The sequence below is a fragment of the Panulirus ornatus genome, chromosome 27, assembly GCF_036320965.1.
Source record: "Panulirus ornatus isolate Po-2019 chromosome 27, ASM3632096v1, whole genome shotgun sequence".
NCBI lineage: Eukaryota > Metazoa > Arthropoda > Malacostraca > Decapoda > Palinuridae > Panulirus > Panulirus ornatus.
Window position 1 is genome coordinate 15997750 of NC_092250.1, and position 23671 is coordinate 16021420.

General features: G+C 47.7%; 1 protein-coding gene across 3 annotated transcripts in view; it reads right to left on the bottom strand.

The window, feature by feature from the left end:
* Positions 1 to 23671, bottom strand: part of LOC139757598 (E3 ubiquitin-protein ligase LNX-like) — a 380167-nt gene that overhangs the window by 326860 nt on the left and 29636 nt on the right. Inside the window, exon 1 of one of the 3 annotated variants that reach the window (XM_071678229.1) lies at positions 8525 to 8821. The exons of the other annotated variants lie outside the window; for them this stretch is intronic. The gene's annotated coding sequence lies outside the window, so the exon portion shown is untranslated. Of the gene's footprint in view, positions 1 to 8524; positions 8822 to 23671 lie in introns of those variants that run through there. 3 annotated transcript variants of the gene reach the window in all.

The window sequence follows — 23671 nt, forward strand, 5'->3', positions numbered from 1 at the left end:
ACCTCCCCCCCACACTCCTTCCCCACACACCTGACTCTCTCCTCAAAGCACCCTCACACACTTCATATATATATATATATATATATATATATATATATATATATATATATATATATATATATATATATATATATATGCATGTATGTATGTATGTATGTATGTATGTATGTATGTATATATATATATATATATATGTGTGTGTGTGTGTGTGTAAATTACTTATTTAAGAGCGATCAGACGATTCTTATATACCACAGCTCAGTGGCCCTTACTTTGTAATGTGGTCTATTCATCTAATCATAATCTAGGACCATAATGGTCTTATGCCATAAACCATCCACACAGACCCCCTTGTGAGGGAGGCGTCTCCAAGCCAGGGTTTCTGCCTGGTTAAGTTTCGCACCACTTGCTCATCTTCTCGCCTCCGGCTGTTGAGCCAGAGGGACAGGTGGGTGTGGGCAGCTCCCATCTTCTTCCCAATCCCGTTTCTAACTCTATTTTCGGGACGCCACAAGAGATGCCTTCGTTATGGACCATCGGGGTCTCCTGTTTTGTACCCTTCCCACGCACTCACCACACAGTCGCCCAGCCTACAGTGGATATCGGCCGATAACTGGACCCGATAACGTTATCAACACACCATAACAACACCGAATAGATTCACTGCCTATCCTCACGACCCCTGTGACCACCCCCCCCCCCCCTCCATTGGTATCGGGTCACCTCTTATCAGTAAATTGCCCACAAAACAGTAGTTTCCTGTGGTTTTATCTACATCTGTTATACACAAGATTACGTCTACACTATGTGTGTGTGTGTGTGTGTGTGTGTGTGTGTGTGTGTGTGTGTGTGTGTGTGTGTGTGTGTGTCCTATTGGATTACCGGAACCGAGATAAATTGTTTCTCCCATTTTCATGAAAATGGCTCATATCACCACTTAATCATATAATCAACAATAGACCTCTACCTTACAAGGGAGATTGTCTAAATCACCCCTGACCTCCAACGACACCTTAGTGGTCGTTCGTTAACCCAAAGGCAAAGATACGACTCAAAGAACAGACATGGGCGCCATCTACACTGGTCACCCCTCCATCGTAAACCGTTTTCTCTGACGCAACGAAAACACGGAATCTGAAGTCCGACTTGCGTAGACTACGGTAAACACACAAAGCAGTCCCAAATGTGTTTCAATGACTTCAAATATCATTAAATCGCAGTTATGAACGTGGTTTTTTTTTTCCTCTCATATATATATCATTCATCTGCATGCCGGATGTATGAGTGACGCATGAAACACAAAAGAGAATTCCCCACAAGCAATGCACAGAGGAGAATGGGTCATGAGGAAGGGAGAGAGAGGGAGATGAGCGGCAGGTATTTTCAAGCCCCACAGCCCCGCCCAGCCCCGCCCCGCCCCGGAAAAAGGGGCTGATGTTATAAAGACGGGGGGGGGATGGCAAGATTTTCGCTAATGTGCCGCTGTTAGTAGCGGTTCGTCTCCCGCCGACCATGACGCGCCAACCATAACAAACCTAGCGCTCTCCGGCTCTGACCAAATTTAGCAGAACCTATAAGCGTGGGGGGGGTTTTCCCTGGATCCTTCTTCCCCTCACACAGCAGCAGCAGCCACTCTCTCTCTCTCTCTCTCTCTCTCTCTCTCTCTCTCTCTCTCTCTCTCTCTCATGGCGCGTGCCACAACATGATCAGCCAAATCACCACCTCCTCCCGCCCTCCACCTTCCACTCCGATCTGCCTTTTGACGACGGGGTGTCTGCAGACGGCAGCGTCCACTCCCATCGGCACTGACAACGCCTTTAATATCAAGGATGGAGAAGTAACATAGGGGGAGGCGCGTGCCACAGACCGCCGAAATTTGGTATGGCATAATTAAAGAGAGTGGTCAGGTCTGACAAGGGGTTGCCAGATGTCGCCTTGTGGAGGAGGAGCGGGGTGGGGGGGGGGGAGGCCACACGCGTAATCACTATCAAACCAAAACTTGTCGTATATATATATATATATATATATATATATATATATATATATATATATATATATATATATATATTTTTTTTTTTTTTTTTTTTCCAAAAGAAGGAACAGAGAAGGGGGCCAGGTGAGGATATTCCCTCAAAGGCGAAGGCCCAGTTCTCTGTTCTTAACGCTACCTCGCTAACGCGGGAAATGGCGAATAGTTTGAAAGAAAGAAAAGATATATATATATATATATATATATATATATATATATATATATATATATATATATATATATATATTTCCCTAACTGTGGCACTTAGGATGACACACACACTCTCGACTTCCATTATAAAGAAACAACGCAGGGTTTTAATTCCATTTGCGACATAGAGATGAAATTCGCCTCTTAAAATGCACGCAACGTAGCGGAGAATCATATTCAAAACGAGAGAGACTCAGTTTCCCCAGGGCATTTTGAGTGATTAGATCTCCCTTAACCACTCTTTTGATCTTAAAAAAACCCTTTCATGAACCTCACTTCACTGAGATGCAACCTCACACTTATTGGATCTCGTGGATCTTCTATTTTCGCATCAAATCCCTCAGCTCCATTTCAGCACTCCTTACCAATCCATCCACTTTCCACTCTGTACTTTCCCCATCTCCACTCCTCTGTAACTCTCTCTCTCTCTCTCCTCTCCCGTTTTCTCTCCCTACCAACTTACCCCAGAGCATTTCCCCGGTTGTAATCTGACCGGAATGCGTTTTTCATTCATACTTTCCTGTAAAATTCCCACATCAGTATACTACCTCATTATTAAATGTTGGTCTTTCATTGGAATTTCCTGTCGGCTCACGTGTCGAAGGGAATGGTAGGTGGGGAGGGAGGAGCCTTCTGTTGTATGTCCTATCTCCATCTATAGTGGTGGGTGGGGGAGGAGCCTTCTGTTGTATGTCCTGTCTCCATCTATAGTGGTGGGTGGGGAGAGGAGCCTTCTACTGTACTGTCCTGTCTCCATCAATATTGGTGGGTAGGGGAAGGAGCCCTCTACTTTACTATCCTCTCTCTCCATCTACACACATAAGCAATAATGCAAGTCAACACTTATTGTCCCCAGGCAGATGCCTTCTTCACGGACCATCACGTCCCCTTCCATCTATCCCTCCAATGGGCTACTGTCCTCCCACACTTCCCTCCACCTCCCACACACACACACACACACACATGGTGATGACGACCCTCTCCACACTTGCCTGCACACGCACTTCCCATATGCCACAAATCTATCGTGTGAGGCATGCCAGACTTTAATGTGTGAGATGCTAAGTGCCCCCCAGCTGCCAAACTGGGAGTGTGGGTGGGAGGGGAGGATGTGTGTGTGGATAGACAGGAGGAGAGGAGGGGGTGGGGGTAGGGGGGGTTGTTCTGATGGAAGGAAGGGAGGGAGGGAATGTTAAGAGGGAGGGGAGGGGAGAAGGGGGGGAGGAGGAGGAGGAGGAGGAGGAGGAGGAGGGGGCGTCAGTTGTACAGTTTTGACTTGCGAAGCTGGTGAAGGGCGTTGTGAGATGATGATAACAAGGTGTTGTGATGAAGGAAGGAGGGAAAGAAGGAATGAGTGAGTGAGAGAGAGAGAGAGAGAGAGAGAGAGAGAGAGAGAGAGAGAGAGAGAGAGAGAGAGAGAGAGAGATGAGGTGGAAAGTTTAAATAGCTGTATGACAGCACCGCAAATTCAAGAGATGGGGGCCCCAAGTGAGCGAAACCTGTACAGAACACACACACACACACACACACACACACACACAAAGTATTCCCTTATACCTAATCGCCGTTTCCGGCGTTAGCCCAGTAGCGCCCCGAACTGACGACTTCTGTTCCATCTTTTGGAAACTGAACTACAAGAAGGGAAAGGCTGTCCAGCTTCCCACCTACCCCAGACCACTTCGTGACCGACCCGACCATCCCCCTCCAGCATGAGAGAGAGAGAGAGAGAGAGAGAGAGAGAGAGAGAGAGAGAGAGAGAGAACAAACAAACAAAAAATATATATACATCCCGCTTCACACTTCACGTATCTGTACTTGCAGACCCCCCAACCCCCACAACCCCAACCCCCTCGCCCTTCCCCTCTCTCCACTCCTCCCCCCTCCTCCTCCGTCTTCCTCCTTCCTTCCCACAACAAACACGACGCCGGCCAAACAAATACACACGGAAATATCCCAGGGAACACTAGGCAGCCGCCCATCCCTCCTCCTCCGCCTTAAACCCCAAGTCCCGAACACTATCACACCCCCCACCCTCCCCCTCCCCCACCCTACACACACATGGCCGCTACCACACGTACACCCATTGGAAACTCGGACTCACGAGGCATGTACGAGTCACTCATTCCCCTCACCCCTCGCCTACGATCTTAGACCCGACCCCACCCTCCCACTCAGCCACCTCGCCAGTACAACGAAAAACGACTCCAACATGTCTATAAGACAGCATCTCGACGGCGCGCGTGCGCACGAAGGTGGGGGAAAACACAATAGGAGTGAACACCGTTTTTTATTCTTTTTTTGTATAATGTGATCTTCTGGATGACAGGAAACAATGTGATGAGGATGACAACAGAAGACGGGCCTGAGGATGATCAAGAGAAAACGGCCACAGGATAACGACAGAAAACGTGTTCAGGATCACAGAAAACGTGCTCAGGATAACAACAGAAGACGTCCACAGGATAACACTAGAAAACGTGTTCAAGATCACAGAAAACGTGCTCTGGATAACAACAGAAGACGTGCTCTGGACAACAGAAAACGTACTCTGGATAACACTAGAAAACGTGTTCAGGATCACAGAAAACGTGCTCAAGGATAACAAGAGAAAACGTGTTCAGGGTCACAGAAAACGTGCTCACGACAACAACAGAAGACGAGCTCAGGGATGTACCCCATGTGAGGCGAATATGACACAAGCATCACTTACGCCAATACATAAATATCAAAATGCTCACTTCACTGGAGATACAGAATATCATATTGTCCCATTACAGTTCATCCGGGATGAAGAGTTCATTCATAGCAATGTGATCTGAGGTCAACCATCAAGTTTCCTTACCAATAAACGACCCCTTGTCTACCACCTAACGACCTTTTCAATTAAGAGGGGACATTACCCTTTGTTAAGGACCAAGGAACTGATCATCACAGGAAATGACCAGAAATGGCCAAAGTATTGAAAAAATTGCCATCATAACCTTTGATATGTTGGGGGGGGGGGGGGGGGGGGTTTTTTTTTTAAACAACGCAATCTACATCATTGTATGGGGAAGCCTGTTTTCCCTATATAAGCCCTTATTACAATACCCTAAAGCTGTTGGGTGGAGAAATCGACCAGCAGAAGAAATCGACCAGCCGAAAAAAATCGACCAGCCGAAAAAAATCGACCAGCCGAAGAAAATCGACCAGCCGAAGAAAATCGACCAGCCGAAGAAAATCGACCAGCCGAAGAAAATCGACCAGCCGAAAAAAATCGACCAGCCGAAAAAAATCGACCAGCCGAAGAAAATCGACCAGCCGAAGAAAATCGACCAGCAGAAGTACCTCAAGGTCCTGAAATCCATGTTATACACGACAGCGTCCCAGACGTTGAGGAGGAAGATGGGTAAATGAGATGGTACAGCGGGAGGATAATGGGGGAATAAGAGTGGAAGAAGAGAGGCAAGGTAGTGGGCAAGACACGACCATGTGAAAAAGACAAGACAAAATAAAAACAACGAGTGAAGTACCCTTATGGAATATCTAGAAACAATTTCAAAAAATACAAAGCCAAAATCTGTATGAGGTCTCACAACCGATGATGGGGAGTTGTGAAGCAAGGTTATAAACCTTTATGACAAGTGGTATAACTCAAGGGGGAAAAAATATGTCACGGCCGGAGTTTTACGAGTCTTGCCCTAAGGAACCGATCATTCTGACGTAGTGGTGGTGATGGTGGACACAATCGTAGACACTTTCATGGCTGGAGGACATATTCTCTTATAAGTGGTTCGTTTGGTTCCCAGATTATATATAACATGTTTCTATGTGGTACGACGGACGGGCGACGGACAGATGTCAGACGGACGGGCGACGGACAGATGTCGGACGGGCCGACGACGGACAGATGTCGGACGGACGGGCGTCAGACGAAAGACGGACGGACGTCAGACGGAAGACGGACGGACGTCAGACGGAAGACGGACGGACGGCAGACGGAAGACGGACGGACGTCAGACGGAAGACGGACGGACGTCAGACGGAAGACGGACGGGCGTCGGACGGATGCCGGAGGGACGTTGGACGGATGCCTGACGTAAGACGATATGGAAAGACGGGGACAGAGCGAGAGATCCCCCGGGGCGTCGTGTACCGGGGAACGCTGGCGACGCGCAGATGACCAGAAGGAGCAACGGAGGGGCGTGTTGGGTTGCATGAGAGAAACGAAGCTAAAGAAAGAGTCGAGGACATTCAAAAGAGCGGGGACAGAGCCGCGAGAGACAGAGCCGTGAGAGACAGAGCCGTGAGAGCAGCCCCTTATACAGTGCAGTATACGCGACGGGCGAACGGAAATACGTCAAGTACGACGCGAAAGTGTTGTGAGCGATGACCAGCACACGACTTACGACAGAGTTGGGAGATCGCAAAATTGAAATATTATGGAGGGTTGAGATGACCACTACCCCCCCCCCCCCATATTATGGGAATGAGATGACCATGGGGATGAGATGACCACACCCTCCCCATATTATGGGAATGAGATGACCATGGGGATGGGATGACCACACCCCCCCCCCAAAAAAAAAAGGAGTAGGATAGCACTTCCTTCTCAGCAGCGCACAGATATCAAACTACACACACACACACACACACACGCACACACACACACACACACACACACACACACACATAAACACAGAGAGAGAGAGAGGAGTCGATCCCGTCCCTTTCTTTTTTTTTTTTTTTACAGTCGGCGTCATGGAGCAGGAACCGCAGGGAAAATGGGGGTCCTAGAGTAATACTAGGAGCCCCATCTAGAAGGGGGAGCGGGGGCAGAGGGATCCTAGGGTAATTATAATACTAATCATATAGGCCAATCAACACTCTTGCTAATGACTAAGGTAATAATGATAATAATAATTATACACAGGTCAAATCAACAGACTTGGTCATGAAACACAGAAGCTATTACCATCTTAACACCAAAATCAGGCGTCCTAGCCCAGGACTTCTGTCTGTGTCTGTCTGTGTCTGTCTGTCTGTCTGTTACCCCCTACCGTACTACGCGCAAGTTCAAAAATGTTCTTTAAGGTAACTTCGCTTCTTTCTTTTCTTGCATGTCCGAGGCTCCAGTCACACCCAATAGCTCTCATCGAAACCCCAGAGTTTAAATGAATCAAAAAAGAAAAAGAAATAAAGAGGTAAAAAAGGGGAAACAGAGAGCTAGAGAGGGAAACTTATCTAAAAGTCTTGGACGAAGATGTATGGGAAGGCACGAAGGAAGGGGGGGTGGGTGGGGTTTGTTTTCAATCGCTAAAGCCCAGCAGTGTGAGGAAAGAAACAAAAGTCACAACGGCCTATGCTTGAGCAGCCACCGGCCATCCAGTAACCATACTGACTCGCTACACAATCAATGTCCAGCGGGAAGCTGACGCCAATAGCGACACAGGGTTCGAAGCATTTGCAAATGAATGAATACGTACAGATTCGAAGCACCTACAAATGAATACTTTCCCACAAATGAGACGCTTCGGTATCATAACCCTACTGGCGGTGTATCAAATGAGCCCAACTGATCACAAAGTAACATGGATCAGATCAGGAATCAGCAAAGTTACGAAGAGTGTGAGATACGTGAGTGTCATTTTCCACTGTCGATATATCGCAAAGCAGAACATTTCCCCTAAATATATGACAGAACAACTCGAACTAGGAATATAGTTGCCAATGCCAAGACAGAAGGCAGGGCACGACTGTTGAACGATCGCAAGACACACACACACACACACGTCTTGATACGTCTAGCCGAATGACGGCACGACACGACGCGACACGACACAAGTTTGAACCAACCAGCAACCGAGGTCTCATCCAATCCGCTCACAGCGCGGGCCCCGGCAGCCGTATCCAAACGCTTCGGGTACACCTGGTGACTTTAGAACCATGCTACTAGTATAGTACACACACACACACACACACACACACATGCCTTCAGCAGTCAAATATACAAGACACATCTCCAACAACCAAGAGGGTCCTTTACGAATCGTGTGGGGGACGACTTAGCTAACACACCAACTACCCTTGGAGACCCATTGGCGAACAAATGGCACTCAAGAATGTCTCGCGGGTGTGTGGGGTGTGGGAAAATAATGGAGGTAAGGAACACATAAGGAACTAGTGAGGTTCAGTATGCCACTCACAGAGGGTGCTGGCGCAACGCCTCGTTCAGGGGGACGAAAAAAATGGTGTCGCTGACCAAAGAGGAGGCGGCACAGACGGGAGGGAGTTGTCGTCACCTACCTTACTAGAACACGACGTGCCACAATATGTACATGACGAGGAGCAGAGCGAAGATGACCAAGTAGTTGTTGGCCATGGCTCGCTGCTCCGTCCCCTGGGCCAGCATCCTGAACCTGAAGGGGGAGTGAGGAGGCGCTGCTCGAGGAGGAGGAGGAGGAGGAGGAGAGGAGGGGTCAATGGTTCGGTGAGACGCCGCCGGGGGAAGGTCGTGGCTACCTCGCGGACGCTGACGGAGGAGGAGGAGGCGGCAATACTGCTGCTGGAGGAGGAGGGCGGACGAAGGCGAGGGAGGTGGGGCAACTACTGGATGAAAACGGGGCGGCGGCAGCTCGTGCCTTGGTGTCGTGGGTCAGGGGTGTGAGGGGCTGGCACTGGCGGTGGGGCAAGGGGGGCCCACTGGTGGGGCGCACATGGTGTGGGGGGGGGGGGGGGGGGAGATGGAGGAGGAGGGGCGGAAAGCAACCGACAAGAGTGACCGAGGAAGAGGAGGAGGAGGAAGAAGAGGGAGGAGGGGGTCCGTTCGGCAAGCAGACACCCTCCACCTGGACCATATGGGTGGGTGGGTAAGGGGTGGCATGGGAGACATGGTTGTATGGGGTGGAGGGGGAGCTCTACACACACACACACACACACACACACACACACACACACACACACACACACACACACACAAACAAACACACATACACACACACACATATGGAGATTTCGGGAAAACCTCAATACGCCTTAAGCACCATCACCATCAAGCACATCCAAGCACACAAGTGGCCCTCATCTCACACACACACACAGACACACACACACACAGATGCTACCGGGTGGTGCTGGTGGTGGGGAGTGAGGGAGAGTCAACTATTTCTGGTGTTCAATCTTGGGCTCTTATGTAAATACATACCGCTGGAAGATGTCAGCTCTGCCAGCCATCAAAACTGCCAGCGCCCCTGACCACGCAGGCACAACGCTACATCAACGGGGGCCAATGTACACAATACGGATGGGAGGTAAACACGCGCGCGGGGGAGCTTCGACAGCTTCTCCTCCTCCTCCTCCTCCCCATTACTGATGCCTTGTGGGAGGGGGAGGATGAATATGGAGACACGTCAGACGTGAACATCTCAAAAGGTCTGAATGTCAGATACTGAACACACAAAAATCATGCTCTCGAGCCCCGCGCGCAGCGCACCGACGCCCACGTAGAAGAATGACGGTAATATAAGCCAATCTGTCCACACCCCGTCTTCTATACCTGTAACAAATGATGTGGAGGGGGGGGGGGGGGACAAAAGAGATCTTCGTTCAGTTCTTTGTGTGTGTGTGTGTGTGTGTGTGTGTGTGTGTGTGTGTGTGTGTGTGTGTGTGTGTGTGTGGTCAGAGGTCGCTTTGTAGTTCTGGGTAAAATCTAATGTCATATCGGGAATGCATGGCATGTAAATAGTCAGTTAAAACTACACACACGTATATATGACACACACACACACACACACACACACACACACACACACACACACACACACATATATATATATATACACATAAACAAAAGAGACATATATATATACATACAGACGACTTTCTCTTCCAATCGTCCCCTAACAGGAAACAACTGACATGTCAAGAGGAAGTAACCACTCACTCACACTTTAATTTACAAACATCGCTTGAAACATAAAATCAACGAGGCAGCATTCGCCCCATTAAGGGCCAACCAGGAAAGGCCGTGTTTTTCATGATTTTAAGTCAACATTTAACCAATTTCCAACACAAAATTCTATCCTATGAGGTTTTCGCAAGACCCCCCCAGTACTGCATTTTCCACTTCCAACAATAAACGTTAAATCATGCAGTCATACACGAAGTATGTGCTTATATATACATTAGTCGTATCCTTATACATACACGGTGAAGATCAAAACATACTTGCCACACCCTGGATCTAACGTAGAAACGGAAGCTCATTAACGATCAAGTCATAAGTGTTCTGAATGAATTTTAATGGATTCACTTTTTTACATACGTGTATATATATATATATATATATATATATATATAGAGAGAGAGAGAGAGAGAGAGAGAGAGAGAGAGAGAGAGAGAGAGAGAGAGAGAGAGAGAGAGAGAGAGAGAGAGCACGGACATCACTCAGGAATAACTCAAATGCTCCCAAACACGACATGTCAACCTAACTTGCCATATACAAGCAGCACTAACCCCCTTCTTCATTCGCCATTTCAGTGGGTTTAATCTTACGTTTTTAACTCTCTCGTCTGTTGTGGTAACTGAGCCGAGAGGGAGATTCCGCAACACACTCCTCTCCTGAGTGAGTACAGAGGTGACAGACCTGAGGGCGAGCTGTTGCAAGCAGTGCAGGATTAAGCATGGTGGGTTGAGGAAAGGTGAGGTGATTTGGGCATGTTTCCCGAGCCACTGGTGAAGGTGCTGGTGCCACCAGACATTTATGTATTGGTTGGTGAATGGCTGCATGCAGCCGGTGTGGGGGATGAGGCGCGGTGAGGCAGGTGTTCCGCAGATGAGTCGTCGCATTGGATGCCAGGTCTCGTGGACCTTCTACAGGAGAGACATGCAGCTGCCAAGGTCTCGAGGTAAGTGAGCGGTGAGTTAGGTCCCGTGGTTGAGGCTGCTGCAGGAGACGGGCGCTGACGATGTCCTATGAGGATCCTGCCGTTGAAAAAGTGTGGGAGGCGCGGCATCAGAGTCCTTTCCACACACTGAAGGACCAGGAGTCACATGATGGACGTTTCCTGGCGTAGGGTGTCTCAGCGTCCGAAAGCCCCCTGGACTGCTAGACAGACTGCTTCACTTGACCCCTACCGCGGCTGCAGCACGGGTGTTTTTTATCTATGAGCCTGTCGGTGGTCGACCACGCCCACAGTGTTAATGGTATGAGCACAGCAGCACAGGACCGTGGACGATGGTCCCCCTTGGGGTAACAAGGAGACGCCAAGTACGGAAACGCGTCGCTCACTTCACGGCCAGCGGCAGGCCCAGGCGTCGCTGACAAGGACCCGTGGGAGTATATGACGTGACCATGACTCATGAGGTCCCCAGTGGCGTCCAGACGAGGAGCTCTGCAGCGACGGAGGCGCCAGGGAGGAACGCTACAGTTCCTCACCGATGAAGACATCACTGATGACCACTTTAGGAGCACGACGAGTCGACCCTTGAGCACGAGTGTTCTTGAAGGTTAGGGATCCGAGAGGCCCAAGGTTACGGCAATACCCCAAGGGTCAGACCGTCGTGCACGAGGATGGCGGCATCGCCGTCCAACGGCACCGTCCTGGAGGATGGGTCAATAAGAAGATATCCAACCCAATGGATGGATCGGGTCATCCGAAGAACCTTAGGCCAAAACACGACCTCCCAAAATATATACCTCCCCGTCCACACTGGTCTGCTCAGAGACCCCATGCACTCCCATAAACCGAAGCATCCGGAGATCTTTTCATGATGTAATTGCATGGGGGGGGGTGAGGGAGGAGGAGGAGGAATAACCAACTGTCTGGTCGGTCGTCCCCTTCCCCCCCTCATCAATGAAATCTGTTGCTTCGTATCTCATTCGGCAGGTCATCATGATATGCCTTCTTGTGCCGGCTGCATCGTATCAAAAGCAGACGCGCTTGGCGATTGCTCCGTCAGCTGTCGTAAACAAACCGCAGTCACTCAAGTCTTGGCTAATGTGTGCCCCCTCAACCTCCCAACCCCCCACACACCCAACCCCAGTGATTGGGGCAGGGGAGGAGAAGGAGGGGGGGAGAGCCCACTTAACTAGCTCGCTGGGGTGACGCAATATTCTGCCTCGCTTGACCGAAACCGCTGTATTACACCTCGTTCCCTCCGGATTCCAAGGTCCAGTGTCGGGGACACGTGGTCTAACCCCGTGGGCACGACGGTACGACCTTCTGGCACGACGGTACGACTCCTTGAACACGACGGTACGACCCTTAGGCCCGTAGGCGCGACCTTTTGAGCACGACGGTGTACGACCCCTTGAAAACGACGGTATGACCCTTGAGCACGACGGTACGATCCCTTGAGCACGACGGTATGACCCTTGAACACGTCGGTGTACGTCCCTGGAGCACGACGGTGCGACCCTTTGAGCACGTGGTCAAGGAACGTACCATCGGGCTTAAGGATTCTAACTTCAGTGTCTCCAATGGTCGTACCGTCCACCCCAAAGGATCACACCGTCTGGCTTAAGGGTCGTACCGTCGTGTTCAAGGGCCGTACCGTCGTGTTCAAGGGTCGTACCGTCATGTTCAAGAGTCGTACCGTCGTGTTCAAGGGTCGTACCGTCGTGTTCAAGGGCCGTACCGTCGTGTTCAAGGGTCGTACCGTCATGTTCAAGAGTCGTACCGTCGTGATCATGGGTCGTACCGTCGTGTTCAAGGGTCGTACCGTCGTGCTCAAGGGTCGCACCGTCGTGATCATGGGTCGTACCGTCGTGTTCAAGGGTCGTACCGTCGTGCTCAAGGGTCGCACCGTCGTGTTCAAGGGTCGCACCGTCGCGTCCAAGGATCGTACCGTCGTGCCTCAAGGATCGTACTGCCGTGTACCGTCGCACTTTTAAGAACTGTACCGTCCTACCCAAAGGAATTACCATCATAACCAAATACATCGAGGGTGACCAACCTCGCCTATTTAACAAAGCAAGTCTCAACATAGCACGATCACTTCCCAGGCTAAAATACCCCCTGGCTTTGTTAAGGTCCTTAAAAAAATTAATAGTGATTCTCACGGCCTTTAAAAAGGTCCAACTTAAATATCAATTCTTCTTTTACTCCTTGTCTCGTTTATTTTGGCCCTTTTTTTAATCGTCTCTTTATGGCCTGGCGTCTCAACGGTTTGGAGACCCTTGACGCAGACGATCGCGTCAGCGTCTTCCGGCTTGGAGAACCTGACGCAGACGATCGCGTCAGCGTCTTCCGGTTTGGGGGACCCTTGACGCAGACGACCGCGTCAGTGTCTTCCGGCTTGGAGACCCCTGACGCAGACGATCGCGTCAGCGCCTTCCGGTTTGGAGACCCCTGACGCAGACGATCGCGTCAGCGTCTTCCGGCTTGGAGGACCCCTGACGCAGACGATCGCGTCAGCGTCTTCCGGTTTGGAGACCCCTGACGCAGACGATCGCGTCAGCGTCTTCCAGCTTGGAGACCCCTGACGCAGACGATCGCGTCAGCGTCTTCCGGCTTGGAGACCCCTGACGCAGACGATCGCGTCAGCGTCTTCCGGCTTGGAGACCCCTGACGCAGACGATCGCGTCAGCGTCTTCCGGCTTGGAGACCCCTGACGCAGACAATCGCGTCAGCGTCTTCCGGCTTGAAGACCCCTGACGCAGACGATCGCGTCAGCGTCTTCCGGCTTGGAGACACCTGACGCAGACGATCGCGTCAGCGTCTTCCGGCTTGAAGACCCCTGACGCAGACGATCGCGTCAGCGTCTTCCGGCTTGGAGACCCCTGACGCAGACGATCGCGTCAGCGTCTTCCGGTTTGGAGACCCCTGACACAGACGATCGCGTCAGCGTCTTCCGTCTTAACGAACGCGTCGTCCGTCCACACGTCGCCTACGAATGGGTCGTTCACCAGATGCGTCGGCCGTTCGCCCTACCCGCGAAAATGCGTCGTCCTGGTCGACCAGCGGATTCTGTCGTCCATGTCGTCGCCTACCCGATACGTGTCGTCGCTCACGCCCGAACAAGTCGTCCCTGTCGCTCGCCAGGCGGCGCAAGGCTCGCTTGAGGTCATCCCCCCCCCATCCCCCCATGTTAGGCGACTCTGCCCATCTGGGACGCTAATCACCCAAGCTGAAGCCGAAGGCCACTCGAAGCTAAACTGAATGACACGCCATGCATGATTTGTACATGAAGAAGCCACTACCCTTAGGTGCATGATTTTGTACATGACGAAGAAGCCACGGCCCTTATTGCATGATTTTGTACATGACGAAGAAGCCACTACCCTCAATGCATGATTTTGTACATGACGAAGAAGCCACTACCCTAAATGCATGATTTTGTACATGACGAAGAAGCCACTACCCTTAATGCATGATTTTGTACATGACGAAGAAGCCACTGCCCTTAATGCATGATCTGTACATGACGAAGAAGCCACTACCCTCAATGCATGATTTTGTACATGACGAAGAAGCCACTACCCTAAATGCATGAACTGTACATAACGAAGCCACTAGCCTCAGTTTATGACCTAACCACCGTAGAATACACACACACACACACACACACACACACTGCTGTTAAGAAAAATGGGGAGCCAAACTGTGTACGAACGAGACTGGGTCTCACCATCCCTAAAACGGTGACAGGGGTATTGGAAATGCTACTCAGCTCCTTACGGTATTAACAACACTAAACCCCGGAGGTCTAATAGCATCATGGCCAACACCCTGCAGCAGGCGGGGTCTGATCAAAGAGAGAGACGAGAAGACCTCCTCCCCCACACCTCCCACACTCCTAATATTATCCACAGCGGATCTTTCTCTTATCATCTCACCCCACCCACCCTCACTCCTAATATTATCCACGGCATATCTTCCCTTATCATCTCACTCCAGCGTTTTAAATGTCGCCAATTGATCGTTACTGTTCATCCTCCAGTCGCGTGGATGGAGGTTCTCGTTCTCAGGTCAATATTATCTGACGCAAACTGGGATGTTATGGTTACAATTATCTGGTCCAGCAAAGAAAAAAAAAAAAACAAGGCGAGGAAGGTGTAACGAGGCCATTAGAGCGAGATTCGTTTCTCTATGTAGCTGTACCTCTATCTAAGGAACGTGTCGTCGTGTTCAAGGGTCGTGCCGTCGTGTTCAAGAGTCGTACCGTCGTGTTCAAGGGTCGTACCGTCGTGTTCAAGGTTCGTACCGTCGTGTTCAAGGGTCGTACCGTCGTGTTCAAGGGTCGTAACGAGGCCATTAGAGCAAGAATCGTTTCTTTATATAGCTGTACCTCTGACCCCAGGGTCGACCTTGCCTCGTACCGAGCAGCCACGACGACCGACCAGGAATTCTCAAACTAGATCACACACGTTACTACCGCGTGCGGTGAGGCCTACGCGCCACCCCTACCTCGAGGATAATTTCGTCTAAGGCACTCGTAAGTAAGGTGTGTGTGTGTGTGTGTGTGTGTGTGTGTGTGTGTGTGTGTGTGTGTGTGTGTGCGAGTATATCCCTCTGTTTTTTTCTGCAATAATACTTCCAAGGACAGTGCAGGGAAGTCCTTACTCACACACACACACAGACAAGCTAGCTACTCCCCTACACTTCACTGGACAACTGTACTTCAACATGAATATTTACCCGGAGCTAAATTCACTCATACGGAACTATGCGTTGAGGTTAATATTAACAACACAAACCATCTGTACCATTTCTCCTGTGGCTACTGACGCATAATTTCGTGGGATAATCTGCAATGCATATAAATCAACATATTACCATATAAATAAGAATTTACATAGCTCTGGAAAAGATGGGAATATCCAGTATTAAATATAAAAAAACAAAAGGGACGTTCTCATTACCCGTTTAACTATGTCTCAGAAGAGGACACACAATGACGAGATGACACAGCAGATAATCTTCAGAACTATAACTTCAGACGACTGATTTCAGACCGTAAGCAACCGAGTCTCTCTCAGGAGGAAGAGGAAGGGATGAGGGTTGGTGTAGACCACTCCCCATACAGACGAAATCACTATATATATCTTCTTCTTTTTTTTCTTATCGTCAGAAAGCTCTACGTCTAACAGCTCAACACATCTTGGTTTTCCCCCTCATGAAAATCGAAAGGAATCCAACCTTCCCCTGCTACTGATTGCTCCGCAGCCTCGAGGTTGGCTGCGGGGGGGAGCGGGGCGGGGGCCCCTTTGGACAATGGGTTACCTGATGTTCTAAGACGGTAACAAATAATAACAACCCCTTAACTATCTACCCCTCCCCCCCCAGCTACACCCCCCACACACCCAATCCCCCTACCTCCCCCCATCTGACGAAGTGGGCCCCCTCCCCCCTTAGCCAACGCGACTGGAAGTCCCGTGGGCGTGTCCAGAGGCCAAAGGTGTATTGTGTTATTGTATGATCATACAATCGGGCAAGGTCACAGCTGTCATGGGGTAATACAATGATGTGTGTGTCATTCATTTATACCATCTTTATTCAGTTATATTTCATAAACTACCAATGGTAGCATTCTGGCTTAAATAAATAAATAAATAAATAAATAATAATAATAATAATAATAATAATAATAATAATAATAATAACAATAATGTGTATGTGTGTGTACTTCTATACGTGCATATGTTGATATGTATATGTATGTAAATGTACGTGTATGAGTGTGTATGTATATATATGTATAAATCAGTGGATGGGTCTTCCTTCGTCTGGTTCCAGGCGCTACCTCGCTGACGCGAGAAATGGCGATCGAGCATAACAAATACTACTACTACTACTACTACTACTACTAATAATAATAATAATAATAATAATAATGATAACAATAATAATAATAATAATAATAATAATAATAATAATAATAATAATAATAATATTTATAATAATAATAATAATAATAATAATAATAATAATAATAATAATAATAATAATAATAATAATAAAGAAGAAGAAGAAGAAGAAGAAGAAGAAGAAGAAGAAGGAGAAGAAGAAGAAGAAGAAGAAGGAGAAGGAGGAGGAGAAGAAGAAGAAGAAGAAGAAGAAGAAGAAGAAGGAGAAGAAGAAGAAGAAGAAGAAGAGGAAGAAGAAGAAGAAGAAGAAGAAGAAGAAGAAGAAGAAGAAGAAGAAGGAGAAGAAGAAGAAGAAGAAGAAGAAGAAGGAGAAGAAGAAGAATTATCTGACGATCGTTTGTAGGAAGATGCGGAGTTCAATGACCTATCTGCACTCCATGCATAATTAATGAGGTAATCAATGATGCAATTAATGATGGCTGCCTATCCTGTGTACTGAACAGCCCCTCACCGCACCAGAACCGTCTGAACAAAGCACACACACACACACACACCTCCCACAGCTACCTTAACGAGGGAAATGAAGTAGTTCCCTTCTTCAACACAAGCCCTGATACGCGGGCACCCCACACCACCAACTCTCACCCACCAGCAGCACCAACCAGGAGTTGCCTATTATATATATATATATATATATATATATATATTTATATATATATATATATATATATATATATATATATATATACAGAACAAAAGGCTAATTTACAACCTCATGGGCCTTCCTTCTCCCCCCCCCCCCCCGCTCCTCCTCCTCCTCTTCCCCCTCCTCCTCCTCTTCTCCTCCTCCTCTTCCTCCTCCTCTCCTCCTCCTCCTCCTCCTACTCTCCTACTCCCCTTCCTCTTCTCCTCCTCCTCCTCTTCATCCTCCTCCTCTTCCTCCTCCTCCTCCTCCTCTTCCTCCTCTTCTTCCTCCTCCTCCTCCTCCTTTGACGCCCACGTAAAAAAAAAAAAAAAATAAAAGTGGGGAGGGAGGGAGGTGTGTGTGTGTGTGTGTGTGTGTGTGTGTGTGTGTGTGTGTGTATGTGTGTGTGTGTGTGTGTGTTTATCCTTCCCTTCAAAGGCTTGTCAGGTTGACCCGGGCATAAACACGTTCAAAATAGCCCCCCCCCCCCATCATCCCATCACTTTGCCTTATGGAGAGAGTATGTATGTATGTACGTGAGGCGCAGGAATGTAAGTCCATGGCTAGGAGAGGGAGAGAGAGAGAGAGAGAGAGAGAGAGAGAGAGAGAGAGAGAGAGAGAGAGAGACAGAGACAATTGACTTCAGTTGACAAGCCGGAGAAAACTAGTAGTTCAAAGAGACGGCACGCGTCTTGATCGTACGGAGAGAGAGAGAGAGAGAGAGAGAGAGAGAGAGAGAGAGAGAGAGAGAGAGAGAGAGAGAGAGAGAGAGAAAAGGCGATAGGGGGGGTGGGGGGAGGGGAAATCGACTTCTCAAGGAGACGCCGCCAGACGTATATGAAGCCAATGACAATACCTCCCTCCCCCCACCCCCCCCCCCCCCCCGACTAATATAAACATAATGCTTGCGGTATGTACGGCGCCGCCCCCCCCCCCTCCCCTGGTGATAATGTATATACCTTGGCAATGATCCCTGGACGCCCCCCCCCCCCCGACCCCCACCCACCTCCTCACCTCCTTCCTCCTCCAGCCCAGCCGTCTCGTCCCCGCCCCACCCACAAGATACCGACCAACCCCATTACCCCACCCTCCTCAAACACCCACTAAAACCCACCCACCCGCCCCCCTTAACCCACCCCCACCCCTATCCAATCGCTCACTCCTTCTAACCCTTGATGGAAGAGGTCCATGTGTTCCACAGCACTGAGATGTCTCTCCCCCACACCCACACACACCTCCACTCCCACAACAACCCCATACCAACCCGCCTCTCTCTACAACCCTGGCCCAGCTGTTGGAGTTCCGTCTCACCCCCAACCATCCTCCCTTTCTCTCCTCCAACACCCAAATGGAGACATTTTTTCCAATATACATCGGGGCGTTGCGTCCACCTGACGTTCCAACATGGAAGGGGGGAGAAGATAAGGATGTAAACAATTGTAAACCACCTCCGAATTCGTCGGCAATACCAAGATGGCGTCAATGTATACAACAGCAAAATATATATATATATATATATATATATATATATATATATATATATATATATATATATATATATATATATATAGGAATATGTATACTGGAAAAGATCACAGTTGAGCGCGTGATCAAGTGTATTCCTCTAAGTCCACGGGGGAAATGAAACACAAGTTCCCAAGTGCACTTTCGTGTATTAATCACATCATTAGCGGAGACACAAGAGAGAAATATGATAGCGTCTCCCCTAATGATGTGAATACTACACGAAAGTGCACTTGGGAACTTATCGTGTTTCATTTCCCCCGTGGACTCATAGGAATATATATATATATATATATATTATGTAGGTAGGTGTCGTGTGTGACGTGATGCAATTTGCGGTGAAGCGCACTAATCGACCACTCGGGAGAGAATGCAAGCAAGCAACGTCGGTGGAACAATGCAGTCACGTAACCCGATCTGCCACCATGAAGAAAACTCCTTCTTCAACCATTAGGTCATGCATGAGTGCGAGTGTATGCCAAGATTTCTTCCGTCTGAATAAATCCTCCGGACGACGAGAAGATGGGAAGGAATACATTCCTACATCTTGATACAGTTCCGGTGGGGTGTGTGACTGTGGGGGCAGGCGTGGGGGGGGGGGGATGTGTGAGGGCGTGTGGGCGTGTGGGCGTCTGATGCAGTGGGGCTACGGCCGGTGTGTCTTTTAATGTCCACGTCAGACTGTACTCGGTCATCAAATCCCTCCGCAGGTAAATCCCCCATGGGATTTTGGTCAGTGTGTGTGTGTGTGTGTGTGTGTGTGTGTGTCAGGTGGGTGAGTGTTCGCTGAGTGTGTTCGGGTGGGTGGGTGAGTGTTCGCTGAGTGTGTTCGGGTGGGTGGGTGAGTGTTCGCTGAGTGTGTTCGGGTGGGTGGGTGAGTGTTCGCTCGCTCGGCGCGTGACACCACAATTACACTCGTGGTCAAGAAAATAAATAAATAAACATGTTTTGGACAATCACATGTTTACCAAATGGCGTCCTAGCTTCGTCTCTTCGATGTATATCAACTGACTGTTATGTTTCTCTCTTGTGTCTCCCCTGATGATGTGATTATGACACGAAAGTGCACTTGGGAACTTTTCGTGTTTCATTTTCCCCGTGGACTCATAGGAATATATATATATATATATACATACATATATATATATATATATATATATATATATATATATATATATATATATATATATATATATATATATATATCCTATTACAGCCTTATGGAACGAACGCTAATGGTGTAATGGGTTAAGAGAATGATGGGTGAGAAATGGGTAAGGGAGGAATATCCAGGAGCCACCAGTCATCCTCAGCTCCCCACCACTAGACTCCCCAGCTCCCATAACCTCCCATACCCACAACACTGTTAGTGGAGACTGGCCTAGGACCAGTCAGAGGGAGGAGACACACACACACACACACACACACACACACACACACACACACAAAGAACAACACACACACACACACACACACACACACACACACACACAACCCCCCAGAGCAACACACACACACACACACACACACACACACACACACCAAGGACTGACCTCTCAAAACCTATTCACTCATCCCCACACCCCTCCCCCGTCAGGTCAGGTCAGGTCAGGCTCGGCTACCCATCTCGTATTGCGCCCCATAACCCCGTATTGCTGCTAATCAAAATGCGTGGCAAACAGTTCCTACTTTTTTGGCCATTACGCACACCTCGTTAACCCCGCCAACCCAATCGTGCCACTTAAGTACCATACATCTCTTCTTATAGTACGGGCCAAGTCTCCATTACGGTGTAAAAAAAAATAAAAGCCCGGATTTACATGGTAAAAAAAAACTCGGTGCAAAAAAAAAAAGCTCGGATTTACATGGTAAAAAAAAGCTCGGATTTACATGGTTCAAAAAAAAGGCTCAGATTTACAGTGTGGCTTACAGGGTAATAAAGTTGTTTACAACACCGATTAACGAAGCGTATTGTATACCCGGGGCTTCCACCTACAGATGGGTGGATTATAATAGACCATGTTGGCTAATAGACTTTTGTTTTACAGAGCAAGCAAATTAAGCAGCGCATTGTAGATAACAGACAAAAATCGGCAGATTATGTAATACATTGCGTATTTGGCCGTGTTTACGCTGCGTATTATACCAGTAATATAAACACGGGTCGTTGTTTACATAGCGGATTTACGGTGTGCAATACGCATCAGGGTTTGCCTCACGTGCGGGGGAAAAAGGGCGGCGTATCTCCCTACGCTGCGCAGTAGGTGCCTTAGGTTGCGCAGTAGAGACACGGGTAGTTCGCATGGCCTCCGCCAGGGTCCCTTAACAGCCAGTCCAGCAAGAGCGAACGACTGTAATTCAATGCTTTAGAAGCAATTCACGTGTCGCTCCGCGTCCGAGGTGGAATTCCCCCTCCACCAACCTCTCCACCCGACGGAGCTGGGTTGGGCTAGGGTAGGTTGGGCTAGGCTAGGTCGTGCAGGATTTATACTAAATGTAATGTTAAAATGTGATACTAAAAACTGGTTGAAAACAATACCCATGCCTTTGCAATTAACCTGGTTAAACATTAACTCTGAGAACGGAGAAGGAACTTCAGTATATATATATATATATATATATATATATATATATATATATATATATATATATATATATATATATATATATATTATCCCTGGGGATAGGGGAGAAAGAATACTTCCCACGTATTCCCTGCGTGTCGTAGAAGGCGACTAAAAGGGGAGGGAGCGGGTGGCTGGAAATCCTCCCCTCTCATTTTTTTTTTTTTTAATTTTCCAAAAGAAGGAACAGAGAAGGAGGCCAGGTGAGGATATTCCCTCTAAGGCCCAGTCCTCTGTTCATAGCGCTACCTCGCTAATGCGGGAAATGGCGAATAGTACGAAAGAAAAAAAAGAAAGATATATATATATATATATATATATATATATATATATATATATATATATATATATATATATATATATATATATATAAAACCTTTGAGCCTAACTTGAATTTTAAACACCAAATTTTCCTGTCCACTGCATGTATAAATGTACAAAGCAAGCCAATTATATTTCCCGTGAGATCTTTGGCACACAGGAACACACACGCGTTGAACAAAGACATTGTGAATTTTTTTTTAAGTAAGCCTCAAATATTATTGCTGTACAATATGACAAAATATTTCTTGTGTAGATATGTTTAACAGTTTAGTCCACGCTGGCCAGCGCCAGTGAGCGAGACGAGGGGGCCATCGGACGCTGTCTGGATCGTACCAGTCATTATCGTCAAACAGGGCTGTTAAGTGGTTCAAGATTAGGTCAGGCGACGAAGTTAATCTAAATTTGTTGTTAAATTCTGTTAAATTCTGGTTAGGTCTGGTGGTGTGGTTCAGGAAGCTTAGCTACATATGTAGGTTAAGTTCACATATTTACGTCAGCTTACGCACTTACAAAAGTTCACTCTTTTTGATCAACTGTAGTTTTCTAGCTTTGTTATTTAGCTGTTAAAAGCTAGATACCCCCGTTATGTTTGCTAGCTACGTTTACAAGAATGTTACGCTTAGGTTAGGTTAGTCATAAAGTGTAAAATACGTAAACAAGACGTTCAAAATCTTACGAAATACAGACCACGCCAAACATATTTTTTGCTGCACTACTTCACAATCATCTACATTGAGCAGTGATGATAATTACCCTCATTATCATCCTTATCAATACAGCGACCGACTTGGTACAGGCCATCTCACGTGTATGAAGTAAAGGATAAACGAGTAAATGAAGACAATAATCAAGGCTTCTTGCGTACTTGTAGATAAGGTAATATGAGGAATGGGAAGACGACTCAAGGAAGACAATGTAAGGAGCTGCACTGCTCATGGACTGGAGATACCTAATCAGCCAACCTCCAATGAGGCTATTATCATTATCATTATTATCATTATCATTATAATTATTATCATTGCAGTATTTGTTGTTATCAATACAATTATTTCATTATTATTATTATTATCATTATTATTATTATTATTATTATTATTATTATTATTACGATTACCATTATTATTATCATTAATATCATTATCATTATCATGAATATTATCATCATTATCATTATACCTACGACCAATATAATGCTACTACTTCTACCACTACACGCTAAACAGAATTTCTCTTACATACAAAAATTCCACTTTGAAATGAGAGGATGATCACCCTCGATCACCAAATCATCTATCTAGTAACCATCTCTGGCCAATTCCATCACTAAGGTATGCCGCTACGAGAGAGAGAGAGAGAGAGAGAGAGAGAGAGAGAGAGAGAGAGAGAGAGAGAGAGAGAGTCCTTAATATTCATGTCCTGTAATTAGCTGCGGCTCTATTATCCCCGTGCATTGGTCACAACTACCAGTGACGTCACACACACACAGT